Below are 18,785 nucleotides of genomic sequence, written 5' to 3'. Positions count from 1 at the left end.
AACACATTTTGGAATACAATAGCTTGGAACGAGTTAAAACAAAATCCACTAACAATGACAAGTTTGCCAGGTAGTTTGGCCAAAGATCTCTACATAAATTTCTTATATTTATTGATTTTTCTGATAAAGATCTCCTATGAAAAAGAATAAAATGTACTATATGTAAACAGAGGCTACAAGTAAATCAATGCATTGTATATACTGGATGATTATATTTTAATAATTCTTATAATTGCAAAAATTATTTTATTTGCCTATATTTAGTTAAAATTTAAAGTATAAAAACATTAAGAGTAAGATTTTATAATCTATTTTTTAAATATAAAGCTACTAAATCAAAAACAACAACAAGATAAAAATCAAGTTCTATGAATAAATATTTTAAAAGTAAGTACTCTAGGATCATAACACTGACAACACTAATTATCTTTTCTACTCTTGGCAGTTATGTTGTATACTGTTTGGGTGACTGATGGGATAATTTCACTTCATTTTCTTTCAGTTTATTCTGGACCATGTAGGAGAAGAATATTAAAATAATTAACACCTCTAAACAAAGTACTTGATAAAGTTTTTATTTTAAATAAAACACTTAAAAAAAAACCTCAATTAGCTAATACATGATTCTAGAGCAAATAACAACTAAACCTCTACTTGCTAAAGGAAAACTTTCACTAAGAATTTCTGATTTTAAAAAATGTCATTCAGTATTAACTATTTTAAGGATTTTTATATATTAAGATCATACACTTTCACAAAAAGTTCATCAGTTTGAGCTAGCATTACCTTAATTATCCTGCTTAATTCCCATATAATATATAAATTCCCATAAAAATATGTCTATATATTTTTATATCATTAAAGATTTTACTCACTAAAAACATTTAATCAGAAATCAAAGCAGTCGGAAACAGGTAAAATGTATGACAAAACAAGTTATTCCAATTCCTTATACCTACAGATATTTTGATTAATTTATTGATAATGGCCTTATAGCCAAAAGAAAACTAAAGTATTTAATATTTAATCTCACATATAAATCTTTAACAATAGCAAATACATTGTCACTCAACTCGAAAAAGTACAAGACATTAATAATCAAATTTTTAATTTGAACATTTTAAATTTTAAGTTATACATATAGTTTATGTATGTCTTACATAATTTATAAGTCATATAGCTTATAATAAGGCTACATATTAAAAATAATTAATAAAAAGCATATTCTTTGCCTTGATCACCTGATTTTTTGTTGTTGTTGTTTATAAAATTAATCACAGTTAGCAGGGCAGAAATCGCTTTGAGCTTCATGAATGACATCCAAGAGATGGGAAAGGATTAGTTCTCAGTTGCTGCCAGTTATAGCGCCAGGTGGCTTTTTCTGCAGTGAAGGTGTTACCGATAATCCCATTACACTGGTACTAAATCTTGCAGACATCAAAATTATCACCAAGGTTCCTTTTCATCCCATCCTTTCCAAATGACTGGAAGTCGCTTCACCTGAAAGAAGTCAAATCCACATGCAGCTGCTGTTTTAGCAGGCAGCAAACTCCCTGAGAATGCCAGTCGTGATTCAATTTTGCTGTGCTGGTGGCCCCCTATTCCCTGTCCAATAATACATCTGTTAAAAAATCCTACAGCTACAAATCAAGTTTAATCCTACCAGGGACCTCATGTTGGTCTTGTCTTCCAAAAAGGCAGCAGGTTCTGCTGTGTATCTCTGCTAGCGTCTGGGGAATACCCTTTAAATCCCAGCTCTACTTAGAAGAATAAGCTAAGGATCACAAAACATGACCTCAAAAACCCTGATATGACTATATTCTGACCCAGAGGCATTCATTCTAGGTGAAGATTAGAACTTTGCATAATAAGATTACACAGCAAGTGAATGATATCAAGGGACTATCCATATGCAGCCGCCTGGTTTTCTATAGACAGCCTGTGCTCTGCAATATGCAGTGCAGACGAAAAAGAGCTTGGTCTTTCTAGCTGAAATAAAATAGATTCACATAAATTAGTTGGCCATTTCCAGATTCCTAAATCCCCTATTACATCTTTTATTGACAGCTCCTGTGAGGATAGCACAAATGTTATTCCTTTTTATTCTGTGCTTCTATAACAATCATGCTCTGTAATTGAAATGTACATAGATTATGGCTCGAAATTAACATCTTGTTTGCTGTAATCTTGGATTACAATTGACTGTGTACATAATAAAATTAGGAAATCAATGGATGGATTTATCATCTCCAAGAAACTAGACGTATTGTTTAAAGAATAGTTTAACATTTTGTGTCAACACTTTAAATGCAGAAGTCACAGAGAAGTCAATAAAAATTTGAGTAAAAGAATACAACAGGCATCATGCAATATCTACAGAAAAGTTAGATTACATAAAAATCAGCTCATTTCCCTCAAAATTTTAAAGTGTTAAAATTTTCAAAATGTGAAAAATTCAGAGATTTCATGATTTTCTCTCAAAACCATACTTGAGCAAGGTCAATTACACATAAAGTCTCTACTTTTTTTAAAGTGGGTGCAGTAGCAGTATTTTATACCCATCACCTTGATCATTTATACTTTAAAATATTTGAATCAATTCAAATCAATTGTAATTCAAGGTTTTATATAGTTCTTAACTACATGTTACTTAATGAAGTTCCCTCTCCTTATATTTGAATATATACAGAGCATTTAAAATGTATAGAATCCTAGAGAATTTTACGTTTTTTTCTTCCAACAAGTTTAAAGCTATATAAGCTCTAAGCAAACTTATACGAAAAGAGATATACTTTCACAAAAATACCTATGCAGAAAAATTCTAAGAATGAGGAGTTTTCTATTTAAAAAAAAGTATTAATATTTGCCATGGGATTCTTATAAAACTAAGCTTCTTGGTATACTTGAAATATGTTTGACAAGTTTGATTTGCCCACAACTATTGAGGAGTATACTACATCCAATACATTAGCCATTATTTCCTTATCATCACAATATATTTAAGCATATCTATACAATATCTGATAAGTACTCAGGAGTCAGGTGACATAATTATGATTTTGTGTATTAATCAGGCAGATATATGCCAAAAGAATCAGTCCCACGAGCTATAAAAAAACACCTTGTGTAATTTCAATTACACTTTAGAGCTACCCTGTTCAATAAGGTAGCCATTAGCTACACATGGCTACTGAGCATGTGAAATGTGACTAGTCCAAATTGAGATGTGAGTATAAAATATACACTGGACTTTGAAGACATAGTACAAAAAATACTAAAATATTTTATATTGATTACATGTTGAAAGATAAGATTTTGGATATAATGGATTAAATAAAATACATAAATGACTTGCATTATATTTCTATTGGACAGCACTGCATTAGCAAATCATACATTTTCAATAAATTCCTAAGCTAAATGAAATTGCACAACTAATAAAAAATACTAAAGCAGGCGATTATTTTGGAAAAACAAACATTCCAATGTCAAGTCTGATAGATAAGCTAAGACAAGAACAAAATGCTGTCATTCCAGCCTGTATTTCTTATTTCTAGCTTAAAGGTAATGGGGGAGAAGAAGGGACCAACCAAACTGCTGACCATCATATATCAAAAAAGAATGATGTTTTATAGTTACAAAATGCTTTAGTCGATTAAACATAGAATTGTACAAAAAAATACATCTTGGGCAACTTCATAAAAGGACTAGTTAGGTCTATATGTCACCACTAATTGAATCCAATAGACAGCAACTTCAGAAAATATGTCCGGATCTAGAAAGGGCCATGATTTTTTTCTAAGGTGCTATATAATTATATTCAAAATTTAAAAATACACTAGAAGTAATAACTATAGAGATTTGAAGCATTTAATATATTTCATTAGTTTAGCAAAATAAAAAAGGTCAATTTCATAAATTATTAGAAATCTGCTTTTCCATTAGTCTTTTCATCATATTCATCACTGTAGGTGTAATGTAAAAATTTTACATTAATACACTGTAGGTGTATTAATGTAAAAAATCCATTAATAAAAAGGGTTTTACAGAAATAAGGAAGACTATAAATAGTTAAAATATAAAACATATACCTAATTTAGTCAAGAAAGTTAAAGGCAGATTTAGTATGACCCAACAATTGATGTCCTACAATTAAAATACAAAGTCTATCTTTGTCACACTGGAATATTAATTCAATATAAACAGTAATATGTGAGGTATTAACTCACTTAAAAGTTGTTTTTGCATTATTATTACCTTATAATATTTATCTAAAAATACTAAGACTAATGATGAAATATGAATATCAATAAGATGGATAAAATCTAAATCAATTCTTTCTGATCTAGCCATTTCACTTTTTCCTAGCCTTTTAAAAATTATGTAAGTTCTTTCCTTTTCTGGTAGCAAGTATCACACAGACACACAGACACAGAGACACACATAAAAAAAATAATAACAACAAAAAAACTTTCCAAGCATCAATATATGAGTGTAATGATATTCAGTCTAAGTTAATCCCCAGACATCCAAATTCATGAATAAAAATTCATCAGTTTTAAATACACTGAGCCTATTAAGCAAGAACAAAAGCATATGCACAAAAGAGCTTTTAATATATTTCAAAGCCCACAAGAGCCATGGTCTCATTAAAATTATAAATTACACAAACATGGAATGAAGATTCAAACTGCAGTGCAGCTAAGCAGATTACAGAAAACCCCGCGTTCCATATGATAACACACCATGGCCCTCCCAGATGGGGGCTTGGAACAAAAAGGCCATCACCACAGCTAGGGAAAACCTCCTTGTGATCTCTGGTTTCTGTTCAGCAGATGACAGCCAAATAATATGTTGATTATTCTGTTTGTGCTGCTAAGCTTGTAAGATGGAATAAAAGCGATATGATCTATTGTGAACCCAATGCTAATGTGTTGCTCCACTCATAAATAATATACTGAATTTATTTTGAAACTATCTTTTATCTAAATTTCAGTTTTTAAATGCATGAATTAAAATAAAAGCCAGGATAAAATAATATTTAATTTGATGCTTTAAACTAAAAAATGTAATGACAAGTGAAAAATATCTAAGTGCTTAGTTAAGAGTCAAGTACAATTGCCTTTTTTTAATTTCAGCACTATGATCAGAGACAAAATACATCTTTAAATAGGCAATTACTCTCATCATGAAATATAAATGCAAAATTAAATAATACAATAATCCTGAAGTTTAAAATATCCATTAGTGACAAGATAAAAACTAAAATACCAGAGCATATTAAAACATTTTTCTGCAATGTAATAGCACATAATCAGAACATATATCTAAAATATTTCTAAATAAAAATTATCACTGAAAGCCTTATGAATGTTCATAACTTATACACAAATGGATGCTAACAAAAAATCCTACTTAAAATCAAAATAATTAAAAAGATTCTAAAAATAATTTTCAAATATAACATATGTAGAGAACATCTCTTCTTTTTTACAGCTGTAGAGTATTTCATTGTATAGATATGCCATAGTTCATTTAACCACTACTCTACTGATAGACATCCACAAAAGAAATATGCAAACATATTAATCAAGAAATATGTATTAGATGTGTATAGTAATGTTATATGGAAAACCACTCAAATGTCTACTAACAGAATTGATAAAAAAAATAGTTGTGATATGGTCAAATGGAGCAATGAAAATGAACCAACCACAACTACATGGAACAATGTAGATGAATCTCAAGACATAATGCTGAGTAAAGGAAACCAGACATAAAAAAATTCTATTGTACAAATCTATACAATACAAAAACCATATATAATGTTCTTTTCTTTATCTGGGGTCTGGTTACATGGGTGTATTTGGTTTCTAGGAAATTCATTGAGCCATCTATTTTTAGTATGTGCACTTCTCTGTATACATAGCTTTAAAAAGGCAGTTTTACACACAGATAAGTAGTATACAAAGGTAGTCAAAATCCTTGTCAAAGGAAATTTAGAAACTGACAAATATAAAATCTAAAGGTGAAAACTAAGCATTCTTATACTGCTTATTTGAATATTCAAATTTTCAACTCAATAGCTGAGACAAATTCCTGGACTCTTTTAAAAAGAAGAGAAAAAGCCACTCACCCTATGATCTTCTCCCACCTCCCAACCTCTAATATATTTTCAGAGGTATCTGGCCTTTCTGTGAGGAGCTGCTGCTGCTACTGCTGCTATAATAATAGAGCTAAAATAATCTCAGGACTGAACATTTGCCTTTATGTGAGAAAATAAAGCAACACAGAGGACAAGGCAGTATAAAGAATACATATGTTTGCTGTTTTCCCTCTTGCCTTCAAATTTCATAAACTTTTATTTGTTAATTATGAAAGTTCATTACCTAATTTATAGGAATCTCTTGAAAACTTCCATTTTACTCTGTCAATTAAGTTAAAGAAAATACAATTCTTTAATAACAGTATCAAACAAAATGAAATTTCATGATAATATGATAATAAACTAAACAATGTATCTCATTACCTCCCACTTAAATATTTTCCTTTATTTCTGTATTGGAATCAATACATGATCTACAATACTGTTTTTCTCATATGGAAAAAATACTTTAAGAAACAAGTTAAAAGAGATCATATAAAGATTACAGGGTTCATTTTCCATTTGTGTAATAAATATTTATTCAGTGCTTAACTTGCTGCCACGCTCTGGGGATAAAGGAATAAAATTAGCTAATTTCGTGGTAAATATAGCAGACTTAGCCCTTTCTTTCCTTCTCGTTTGATTTACAAATGAAACAAAACTATTTTTAATGAGTAACAATATTCAAACAATATTCAAAAATCAAAAACAATCTACATGATATACAGTTAAATTCCCATCTACTCCTTTTTCCTCACTCATCCACACACAGGATTTAAATTTTACATAAACTTCCAAATTTTATTTTTGCAAATATAAGCAAATATGAATATATATTTTTATTCCCTGCCCTTTGTGCAAAAGGTAGTTTATTAAACACTGAACTTTACCCCTTTTATTTTATTTTATTTATTTGAGAGAGAGAGAGAGAAAGAGAGAAAGAGAGCATGAGTGGGGTGAGGAACAGAGGGAGAAGCAGGCTCCCCTTCGAGCAGGGAGCCTGATGCGGAGCTCGATCCCAGGACCCTGGAATTATGACCTGAGCTGAAGGCAGATGCTTAATGGACTGAGCCACCCAGGCATCCCTGCCCTTTTATTTTTTTAAGATTTTATCTTTAAGTAATCTCTACACCCAACGTGGGGCTTGAACTCACCACCCTGAGATCAGAAGTGGCACACTCTGAGCCAGCCAAGCACCCCGAACTTTGCTCTTTTAAAATAGCAATGTATGTTTCAAAACTTTCTAAATCTGCAAATAGAAAACATCCTTTTTTTTTTCATAGCTGTAGAGTATTTTATTGTATAGATATGCTACAGTTCACTTAACAGTACCCTACTGATAGACATTAGCGTTGTTTCCAATCTTTGGCTACTGCAAAAATGCTACAGCAAAAACTCCTATACATGCTATTACATGAGTACACAGTACATCTGCAATAAATTTCTGAAACTGGTATGAAGACAAATGTGTAAATGCATTGGTCTTTTTCTAGAAATTGCCTATTTGTTTTCTATGGGGGTTGTATCATTTTGCACTTTCAGAAACTACAGATACATCTCAAATGTATCCTAGGAAAAGCTATTCATACTTCCTTTGTAAGATATTTTGTTCATAGGGCAATTCTCAAAGATGTTCTCATTGCAAAAAAAACTACATAAAGCTCTTTGTTTTACCCCCAATTGTACAGGTAAAATCTGTTCATGTAGTAAGTTTTAAAACAAAGGAATTTTCAAATTTTAACAAAAACCTCACTGACATAGGAAATCATCATATGCCTAATGTACTGCAATAGCAACTAATTACCTTTCCTCCCAATTATCTCCTGTGATCCAAAAACAAATATACTAAAAAACAAAAACAAAAACAAAAAAATATACTCTCCCACCCCGGTTTTTTTTTTTTTTTTAATTCACATTCAGTAGTTTATAATTGGGTAAACAGTCAAATGCATTTCACTTTGAAATGAATGTTTTCTTGAAACACTAATGTTTTCATGAAACCAAATCTGTGTTACTTCTATATTGTCCTTGAAAAAGCTATCATTTCAAAGGTGGTTTAATTTTTATGACTACCGTTTGCAAATGGCAGTGTCATCTAATACACTGTTTTTATTTCAATGCCTATCCTATCAAATATCTTATAATTACAAAATGCCCACTTAAGTCCATTGGACTTCCCATTTGAAGGAATCCTTAAGCAACTCCAGTTTCAGTATCACTGTTTTATAAGAAAATGTGTGCATAATAATTTTTATTCCCCAAATAAGGATTCTATTTCAGTATCACTGTTTTATAAGAAAATGTGTGCATAATTTTTATTCCCCAAATAAGGACTGGTATATGCAATCTATGTTGCATCTCAACTGTTCAGAAATCAGCTGTCAGATAATCTCAGGCCTCTGAAACAAAGTGGCTAGCCTAGTTGATGAACACAAAGTAAATTTTAAAAAACTGCCACACCTTCTGTGCCCTTAGTCAGTAGATGGGACAGATCCATACTTCAGCTCTCACCTAAACAGTATATGTTATGCAAATGTTGATTTTAATATTAGTCAATATTACACACTGACAGCAAAAGACAAGAATTACATAACAAAAGTAAAACAAGACAAAACACAACAAACGCCCATTACACGTAGCACCCGGACATAAAACTTATCAGTTTAGGACAATTTAGGAAAACAGTCCTACACAGCAAAAGCTTCTGAGGAAGTCACATAAATTCCGTGAAGGGACTGATGTTCATAATGACAACTCTGGGCCATAAAAACAAACAAACAAATAAGAAAAAAAAATGTTAAATTATACTCCCTTTGTTCTGTTTAAGAAAACAGAGGTTAAATTTTCTATTTCAGAAACATTTTGAAAAAAATGTTCATACAAAACAAGTTTTGGCACATAAAAGGATAAGATTTAATTATCCACAAAATTAACAGATGAGAAATATACCATTTGTTAATAAGGCCTAATGAATGAGTAATCACTCAAAGTAAAATTCTCAAAGTTAGACTATACTATGGCTGTCTTTTAGAAGTTGAGCTATGATAAAGTGCAGTAACATTTTGGGGGCTTCAAACATGGAATTCCCTGTCCTAAGCCAATTCTTGGTTAATAGTCAAAAGAATATCTGATAATTTTTGAAAGCTAGTCAGGCAAATTTTCCACTTAAATGGCTGGACACACTCAAGAAAATATCCTGATTTCACTTTTCACTTTGTTTTCTTTAAATTGTGACTGCCAAGTAGACAGGTTGATCTAGTTTCTAGCTCTGACTTGCTAAATGACCTTGTCCAAGTGACTCAATCTCTCTAGCCCTCCTTAGTTTCTTCATCAGTAAAGCGAAGGAGTTATACAGAGTACGACATGTAGTAATAAAGTAAACCACAGAGTTACTACCTTAAGTCTTATAATTTATTTCTTCACTTTATCTATACATCTAACTATACGTATACTATTTTGAAACTATCACAAACTATATGCCACTTTATGTTTAAGGCCTAGAGTAAAAGAAATTATAAAAATTTCAGAATTTTTCCAATATTTAATATGTGTTACTCTCAAGATATAACAAACTTCTCATGTACTCATTTAAATTCATTTAAAATACCATATAATCAATCATCTTTAACCCGAAAATATATGACTTTTTCTACCTTACACAGATAAAAAAACATATGATATGTAAAAGAACATTCACGGCAATGTCATTTATAACAGCCAAACACTAGAAACAACCCAAATATCCACCAACAAGAGCATGAATGGTCATAGTCATTCCCAAGGAATAATATATAATGATGAAAAGGAAAGAATATTACTTGCAACTACATGGATGATTTTCAAAACATAATGCTGAGTAAGGGAAGAAAGAATACATATGATTCCAGACAATGGCACTTACCAGCTGACCCACCCATGTCCCATGCTGCCTGATACCCCAGTGGGTACCCCACAGCCATCTCAGGATCATGGTGTAGCAGGCAAGCACCACTCTGAAGGAAAGCACGAAGGCAGTCAGAGGCGCCAGTCCTTGGTCAGTATCCAATATGAGCTCTGAGCTTAGCCATATGTTCTGGACCTCAGCTCCACCACCCCCAGCCACCTTTCTGTCTCTGTGACCAAAGCTGCCACCCGCCAAGAACTGCTAGACAAGGCAATGGAGACCCTTCAGCTGACCGGAGTGCTAACACTGGTGCTAGAGAGGATGGGACCTCTATGGAGAGCAAAGACTTCTTCCAACTGTTGGAAGATGACACATACCTGATGGTGCTGGATTTGGGGAAAAGCTGGACCCCAGCAGGAATGGGTGCTGTCATATGGCCCAGGCCGGGAGAACACCAAGCACAGAAAGGACATCACCCTCATCACTTTCCACATAGAAGCAAAACCCCTGGAACTTCTTTGGCAGCCTAACATCAAAGCCACATTCTACAAGCTCTACTCCATGAACTGTGACCTCAGGGACCTGGTCCAAAGAAAGTACCAGGGGGCTGTTCCAGTTGGACCTCCTTGTTGCTGCAAGGCCTGGGCCATATGTTGCTGGGGATTTCCTCCACCCTTCACCATGCAGTAGAGGGGGCTAAGCAGTGGCAGCAGCAGCAGCAACAGGGTGGCCTCCATCCCTCCTGAGAAGGGGTTCTGAGCTTCTGCCCCTAGACTTGTTCTAAGAAACACAATGTGAGCACTGTGACAATATCAGGTTTGGGGTCCTGAAAGCAGTACACACTAGATAACCCACCTGTTTCCCCCCAGTGTTCTCTGACTGCATTTTGATAGGACCCATCCACCCCTAGTCTATACCCTTTCCTGAAGAATGCTGTCCCTTCGTAGCCATCTTTCCAGCCTCCCACTTACTGTGAAAGGCCACAGGCCTCTCCCCAGGCATCTTGATTCCACCCTAACTGTTGCTACATCTAAATGTTTTAGAACTCCTCCTGTCCCTAAGCTCCCCAGTACACTGAAAAGAGTCCTCTCTGATTTTACATTGAGATCTCTAATTCTTTATACCCTTCTCTTCCAAAATAACAAAAACATTTCTAATAAAAAATATTGCTTACAAAAAATACATGCGATTCCATAAAGATTAAAGAGACAAAAAGTGAAAATATTTCTGAGAAATACATAAAAATGATAAAAATTATATAGAGTTTATATAAATAATTACCATAAAAATCAAGACAATCGTTACTTTTAAAGAAAAGGAAGATTATATCAAGGGTTTCTGGGATACCAGTAAAGATCTATGGTTACAGGGATGCTTGTTTTGTACTTATTCCTTTTACATTATTTTTTTTAACATTTTATTTATTGAGAGAGAGAGTGAGAGAGAGAGCATGAGCAGGGGGGAGGGTGAGAGGGAGAAACAGACTCCACGCTAAGTGGAGAGCACAATGCGGGGCTCGATCCTGGGGACTCTGGGATCATGACCTAGGCTAAAGGCACACACTTAACTGACTGAGCCACCCAGGCACCCCTACATTTATGTTTCTATATGATGTTATGTTTTATAATAAGTTTAAAATGGTATGTTTTCTGAAATAATATATTTTTTATAGAGAAGGAAAAGAGGGTTCCTCTTTTTTGCTAACAATTTATTTTCTTGTCTACATTTCTAATTTTTATTGTAATATTTAATAATAAAGAAATAAGTTACTATGCCTAATTTTCCACAATCCTAATTAAGAGTCAATTTCACAGGCTTTCCCATGGCTACAAAAAAATATAAGAATAGCTACCCTATTAAGTCTTTGCTTAGCTCAATGTTGTTTCTGTTACTTTTTCTTCTTTTCAACAAAATGTATGCTTACTTTCAAAAAAAATCTACATTACATCTAGGTAATAATTTTATACAGGCTGCACTTCAAAAAATACATTTTAGCTCACGAGAAAGAAGAAAAATACTCTTCTTAACTGTCACACATTTTCTAACAATTTTGGGAGCACCTGTGTATACACACAATGTGAGGTTTCATAATAGGATGGACATAGACATGACACTTGAGGTCCAACCCAACGTCACTCTGTGTAAATATTTTCACTGTGTGTACTAGAAAACATGATAGTTGGATTATAGGGTGAATATACAAAGCAAGTTACACTTAAAGTCCACTGTATAAAGTGTAGCATAGGGTGATCCATTAAAAATAGATCCAATAATGCCTAATTTAAATTATACTGGAGCTGTTTTAAATATTTCCTTTGGAAAAACAGAAGTACAGGAAATTAAATTACAAAAAACCAAAAGAATAAAAATAATAAACTGACTTCAGTTATAAACATTATATACATACAATTTAGAAAATCCCATCATCTACAAGCATCTTTCAATGTATGTTTGTTATAACTTGTAGATACCATTACACAAGCAGACAATGAAATGTAGAAGCAAGACCATCAGCACCTTCATCATACTCCAGATATCACACAATCACAATGGTATCACCCACTACAATAAAGTTGCTTTTGTTGTATACTGTTGTTTTTCTATGAATGCACCCTCTTTAGTGGATCCAGCTAACCAGTTATTTGCCCATCTATTAAGTGCCAATTTAAAAAATTACACTGTGTCCAGCAGGGAGCAGCATTACAACATTCATAAGACTTAACATGAACATGAAACTGACAGAAGAAAAAGGAGTGGAAAAAAAAAAAAAACCACTTACCATAGGTCTGTTCTACAATACATTCAATTTTTAGGACAGATGCAAGGCTTCCAGAAAAAAACATCTAAAGCATGTCTCAAAGTATATATGGATAATCCACAAATTCAGGATTCCTAAAGCAGGAAATCAAAATTATATGAGGTAAAGGATTCCTTCAGCCATGTTGAGTTGAATTAGTATATAATATAACCAAATGTCTCTTAGTTGTTAAGGTATATATTCCTCTTAGTGAGTCAATGGGATTTTGAATTCAGATATATGATAATACTTTGGATAAAACAATTAAAAATACCCCAGAATAGTAATCCACCAGAAAATCTAAGCAGAAGATAGTAAGTGGGTGACATATCAATCAAACTAGAGAGAACGGTGGTCAAGGACTTAAAGGAGTTGATCAGCCAAATATATGCAGTTCTAAATATTAAACTCTAAACAATTTGCAAGTAACAGGATATAACGTCATTTCTACATGTCAGCATGAATATCTGAAGTTAATTTTAACATTGAAAAGGCAGCAGAGAAGTAGTGTATAATGCAGATATGTTAAGACTGATTAGTCAAATACTTACTGAATACAAGTAATGCACATGATAATGCAGAAAAACTCTGTGATGAGTTAAAATGTGACAAACGAAAAACATACTATGTTTGATACTGTCTTGGATGTCAAAACCTGCCTCCTATTCAACTAAAATAGCTCCATGTCTGGTCTTATGACTGAAAAAAAATCTTTTTTCCAATTATAAAATGAACTTTCAGTTATAGAATAAGTAAGTCACGGGATATAATATACAGCATAGGGAACTTTGGTTCCTAAAAGCATTGCAGTAACTTTGGTGACAGATAACTAGACTTATCATTTCATAATGTATAAAAATAACAAATTACTATGATGCATACCTGAAACTAATAGGACTGTATGTCAATTTTACTTCAAAATATTTATTTCCACTTTTGAGATGTTAAACAGTTTGCTTCCCATGTGTTTACATGCAACATTTCAGTGTCTACACTGAAAAATAAAATTTTGCCATTAAAAGATAACATGAATATTCATCTTTAAATATTCATGATTATATACAATTTACATAATATACATCATCACAAATCAATATATTATTAATATATGAATAATATATTTATTTGAAATTTAATGAATAATATGTAAAATGGTTCCTACTATTTTCTTCTGGCAAAATAATATGAAAAGCTTGACTTAAGTATATGATAGCAAGATTACAGTGATTCTCTAACAATTATTAATTTTAATGAAGTCAAAAGAAACTGATGTATTAATCTTATACCCTTTAACAGTAAGTTATTCGTGGCATTATTTCTTATATTTTGCCCTGCTTAGTCTTTCTCTTATCCTATTTCTTGCTTTTGTTTTTGTACATTTCACTTTTTGTGGTACTTATTTCTACCAGTCTATCTTCCCTCTCTTTTCTAATACATTTGTTTCAATTTCAATTTTTGTTTTATTCAAACTCCTCCCTTTATGACCCTACCACCTTTTTCTCTTTTATGTTAGGACCCTCAAAAGTGAGTTTTTTCTCCAACAGTCTGCTTAAATATACTCTTTACCCATTTACAGGCACTGTCCTTCCTCTTAACAATGTAACCTGATTGGAAACTCAATAAACTTATATTGTTGTTACTTGTAAAAATATTTTTCCTCTGAGTTATTTAAATATTTGAAGAACTCACTAAACATTTTGTAGTCAATCTTGAAACTCAAAAATTTCAAGAAAATTTAACCTCACACACTCAGTCCAATCAATTTGAGACCATCACTATTCTAATAAAGAGGTGATTTAGGATCTCACCACATCAGTGTGAATAAATACTGAGTAACAAACTTTTTAAAGTCAACAGAATTTTGTGCTTTTTATTCATAAGTCCATGCGCATATGCACAGTATCCTCATTAAAAACCAAAGATACATGAAATAAACCCTTCTAATAATATACTGTCAAGTCTGAAAAGAAGAGTGATTTCCCTATTCAGGATTCTCTAATATGAATATTAACATTGGTATTAGTATATTAAAAAATAATCTCAAAATATCACATTCAAATAATTTAAAAATTATGAATAGATTATAATGCATTTATAATATAATTATCTAAAAAGAGAATGTAGTGAGTTGGGTAATGTTCCTCCCTCCCCTTTAAATTCATGTCCACCAAGAATTTCAGAACATGACTTTATTGGGATGTATGGTTTCTGTAGATATAATTAAGGTAAAAATCAATATAAGATCATACTAGATTAGGGTAGGCCCTAAATCCAATCAGAATGTCCTTATAGGAGACAGAAAAGGACACATAGAGACACAGAGAAAAAGACAATGTGAAAATGGAGGCAGAGGTTGGAGTTATGCTGCCACAAGCCAAGGCACAAGAGGAGCCACAAGAAGCTAGAAGAAGCAAGGAAGGATTCTCCCCTTGAGCCTTTGGAACAAACATGGTTCTACTGACACCTTGATTTTGAACTTCTGGTTTCCAAGACTAACCAAGTCGAAATTTCTGTTGTTTTAAGCCACGAAGTCTGTAGTTATTTGTTATGGAAATCCTAGGAAATCAATACAGATTTTGGTATTGGGAAGTGAAATGTTGCTCTGACACCTAAACATAAAAGAAAATTGAAGAGAGTGTTGGTAGATTGCCTTGAAGAGGCTGCTGGTAAAAACAGACATATTAAGGAGATTCTGGTAAAGGTTCAGAAGGTAGTGGACAGGATGGCAGAGAAAACTACCATCTTAGAGAATACATATATTGTCAGGAGCAGAATGTTGTAGAAATATGAATGATAAAGGGGCTTCTGGTAAAGTCTCAAGAAGGAAATGAGGGACATGTTATTGGACACCAGAGGGAAGGCAATCCTCATAAAGTAGCAGAAAATCTGGGCTGAAATGTGCTCTACCATTGAGTGAAAAGCAGTACTTATAAACAATGAATTTGTATATTTAGCTGAAGAGATTTCCAAGAAAAGTGTTAAAGGTGTGTACTGGTTTCTCCTTGCTGCTTATAGTAAAATGCAAGAGAAAGAGAAAATTGAGAAAGGAACTGTTAAGCAAAAAATCAGCACCAGAAAACTTGGACAATTCTCAGCCTATCTAGATTGCAAAAGATGCTAACATCACAAATCACTAGGAAAATACAAATCAAAACCATAATCAGATATCACTTCAAACTCAATAGGATGACTCTCATCCAAAAAACAGAAAACAAAAGTTGCCAAGCATAGAAACTGGAACCCATGTGCATTGTTAATGAGAATGCAAAATGGATCAGCCATTGTGGAAAACACTTTGGCAGCTCCTCTCAAAGTTAAACATAGATTTATCATATGATCCAGCAATTCCACTCCTGGATCCCAAATCCACTACTTCTACCTTTAGATAGGTATATATCTAAAGGAAGTGATAGCACAGACTCTAACAGATATTTGTGCACCAATGTTCGATGCAGCATTACTCAACAAGTGTCTTATCAAGAAATGTATGGATCAGGGTTCCTGAATGGCTCAGTCAGTCGACAGTCTGACTCTTGGTTTCAGCTCAGGTCATGATCTCATGGGTGGTGAGACTGAGCTCTGTGGCAGGCCACTGAGCACTGGAATATATTCATTTTAGAGCTTATCAGTAGTTCAGTCATGATTCCCTAATTGAAGTAGTTATGTCAACCCTCTTAGGTGGCTCAAGGTCTTGAGCCCTTTCTTCTTTTTTTTAAGGAAAAATTTTTTGTGATAAAATTTACTGTTTTAATTATTACTAAGTGTACGATTCAGTGCCATTAGGTATATTTTGTTAGCATTAGGCAAATGCTAACAAAGAACAAATATATGATTCCACTTATATGAGGTACCTAGACAGGCAAACTCATAGAGACAGGAAATAGAATAAAAGTTACTAGAGGTCAGGCAATGGAGGAATGGGGAGCTATTGCTCAATGGGGAAACTGTTTGGGATGATGAAAAAGTTCTGAAAACAGAGTGGCAACGTTTATAAAACATTGTAAATATACCTAATGGCACTGAATCGTACACTTAGTAATAATTTAAACAGTAAATTTTGTCACAAAAAAATTTTCCTTAAAAAAAAAAAAAGAAAGGGCTCAAGACCTTGAGCCACCTAAGAGGGTTGCTATAACTACTTCCATTAGGGAATCATGACTGAACTACTGATAAGCTCTAAAATGAATATATTCCAATGCTCAGTGACAGAAAATGATCATCACATATGATAGTAATTCATTAATTCCATGTGAATTCATTTAGGAAATGTTAATAGAAAAAGGAAACCTGATTTGCTTTATTTTTAAAACAGATTTAACCTCAGAATACCACACTATAAATTTATTTTCAAATCTTTCATTATGAAGAATGATAAAATTATACAGGTATATCTCAGAGATATAGTAGGTTCAGTTCCAAACCACCACAATAAAGCATGTATCACAATAAGGTGACTCAAATTAATTTTTTGATTTTCCAGGGCATATAAAAGTTACATTTATGCTATACTGTAGTCTATTCAGTGTGCTTATGTTTTAAAAATGTACATACCTTAACTTAAAAAAGGTTATTGCTAAAAAATGCTAACCATCATCTGAGCTTCTGGTGAGTTGTAATCTTTTTGCTGGTGGAGGGTGCTGCCTCAGTGCTGTTTGCTGAAGGCTGAGTGGCTATGGCAATTTCTTTAAGTAACACAGTGAAGTCTGCCACATGGCTTGATTATTCCTTTCATGAATGATTTCTCTGTAGCATGCAATATCATTTGATGGCACTTTACCCAAAGTAGAACTTTCAAAATTAGAGTCAATCCTTTCAAACTCTGCCACTGCTTTATCAGCTAAGTTTGTGCAACTTTCTAAATCCTATTGTCATTTCAACAGTCTTCACAGCATCTTTACCAAGAGTAGATTCTGTCTCAAGAAACCACTTTCTTAGCTCATTCATAAGAAGCAACTCCTCATCCATTCATGTTTTATCATGACATTGACATTGCAGCAATTTGGTCAAGTCTTCAGGCTCCACTTCTAATTCTAGTTCTCTTGCTATTTCCACCACATCTGTAGTTACTTCCTCCGCTGAAGGTTTGAAACCCTTGAAGTCAACCATGAGCGTTGGAAACTTCTTCCAAACTCTTGTTAATGTGGACATTTTCACCTCTTCCCATGAATCAGGAATGTTCTTAATGGCATCTAGAATGGTGAATCCTTTCCAGAAGGCTTTCAATTTACTTTGCCCAGATCCATCAGAAGAATCACTATTACAGTTACAGCCTTATGAAATGTATTTCTTAAATAATAAGACTTGAAAGTTGAAACTACTCCTTGATCCATGGGCTGCAGAATGGATGCTGTGTTAACAGGCATGAAAACATTAATCTCATTGCACATCTCCATAAGAGCTCTTGGGTGACCAGATATATTGTCAATGAGCAGTAACACTTTGAAAGGAATCTTTTTTTTTTTTTTGTGGCAGTCTCAACTGTGAACCTAAAATATTCAATAAACTATGTTGTAAATAGATGTGCTGTCATCCAGGTTCGTTGCTCCCTTTACAGAGCACAGTAAAATAGATTTAACATAATTCTTAAGGGCCCTGGGATTTTCAAAATGGTAAATAAGCATTGGCTTCAAGTCACCAGCTGCATTAGCCCCTAAAAGCTTAGAAGCTTTGAAGCCAGACACTGACTTCTTCTACCTTTGAAAGTCCTAGATGGTATTTTCTTTCAATAGAAGGCTATTTTGTCTATGTCTACATTGAAAATCTGTATTTTACCATGGCCACCACTGTTAATGATCTTAGCTAGATCTTCTGTAATACTTGCTGCTTCACCATGTACTTTTATGTTATCAAAACAGCTTCATTCTTCAAACCTCATGAACCAACCTCTGCTAGCTTCAAACTTTTCTTCTGACACTTCCTCATCTCCCTCAGCCTTCAGAGAACTGAAGAGAATTAGGGCC

The 18,785-nt window shown here is 33.1% G+C and overlaps 1 protein-coding gene and 1 pseudogene across 6 annotated transcripts in view; one reads left to right on the top strand and one right to left on the bottom strand.

Moving 5' to 3' along the window:
- The window catches only part of IMMP1L (inner mitochondrial membrane peptidase subunit 1), a 74,888-nt gene that overhangs the window by 42,385 nt on the left and 13,718 nt on the right, over positions 1-18,785 (bottom strand). For 3 of the 6 annotated variants that reach the window (XM_088017684.1, XM_028087719.2, XM_088017682.1), the window contains exon 2: positions 12,808-12,920. The exons of 1 other annotated variant lie outside the window; for it this stretch is intronic. The gene's annotated coding sequence lies outside the window, so the exon portion shown is untranslated. Of the gene's footprint in view, positions 1-1,241; positions 1,317-12,807; positions 12,921-13,707; positions 13,806-18,785 lie in introns of those variants that run through there. 2 more of the 6 variants (XM_088017683.1, XM_088017685.1) reach the window with 2 other exon arrangements.
- LOC114196921 (lipid transferase CIDEB pseudogene) lies at positions 1,314-10,774 on the top strand (annotated as a pseudogene).

This window comes from Eumetopias jubatus, unplaced genomic scaffold (assembly GCF_037043125.1).
Source record: "Eumetopias jubatus isolate StellerSeaLion01/CBP00866 unplaced genomic scaffold, mEumJub1_p1.0 scaffold_13, whole genome shotgun sequence".
Lineage (NCBI taxonomy): Eukaryota > Metazoa > Chordata > Mammalia > Carnivora > Otariidae > Eumetopias > Eumetopias jubatus.
The sequence above is the reverse complement of the archived record's forward strand: the minus strand, read 5'-3'. Positions and strand labels throughout refer to the sequence as shown.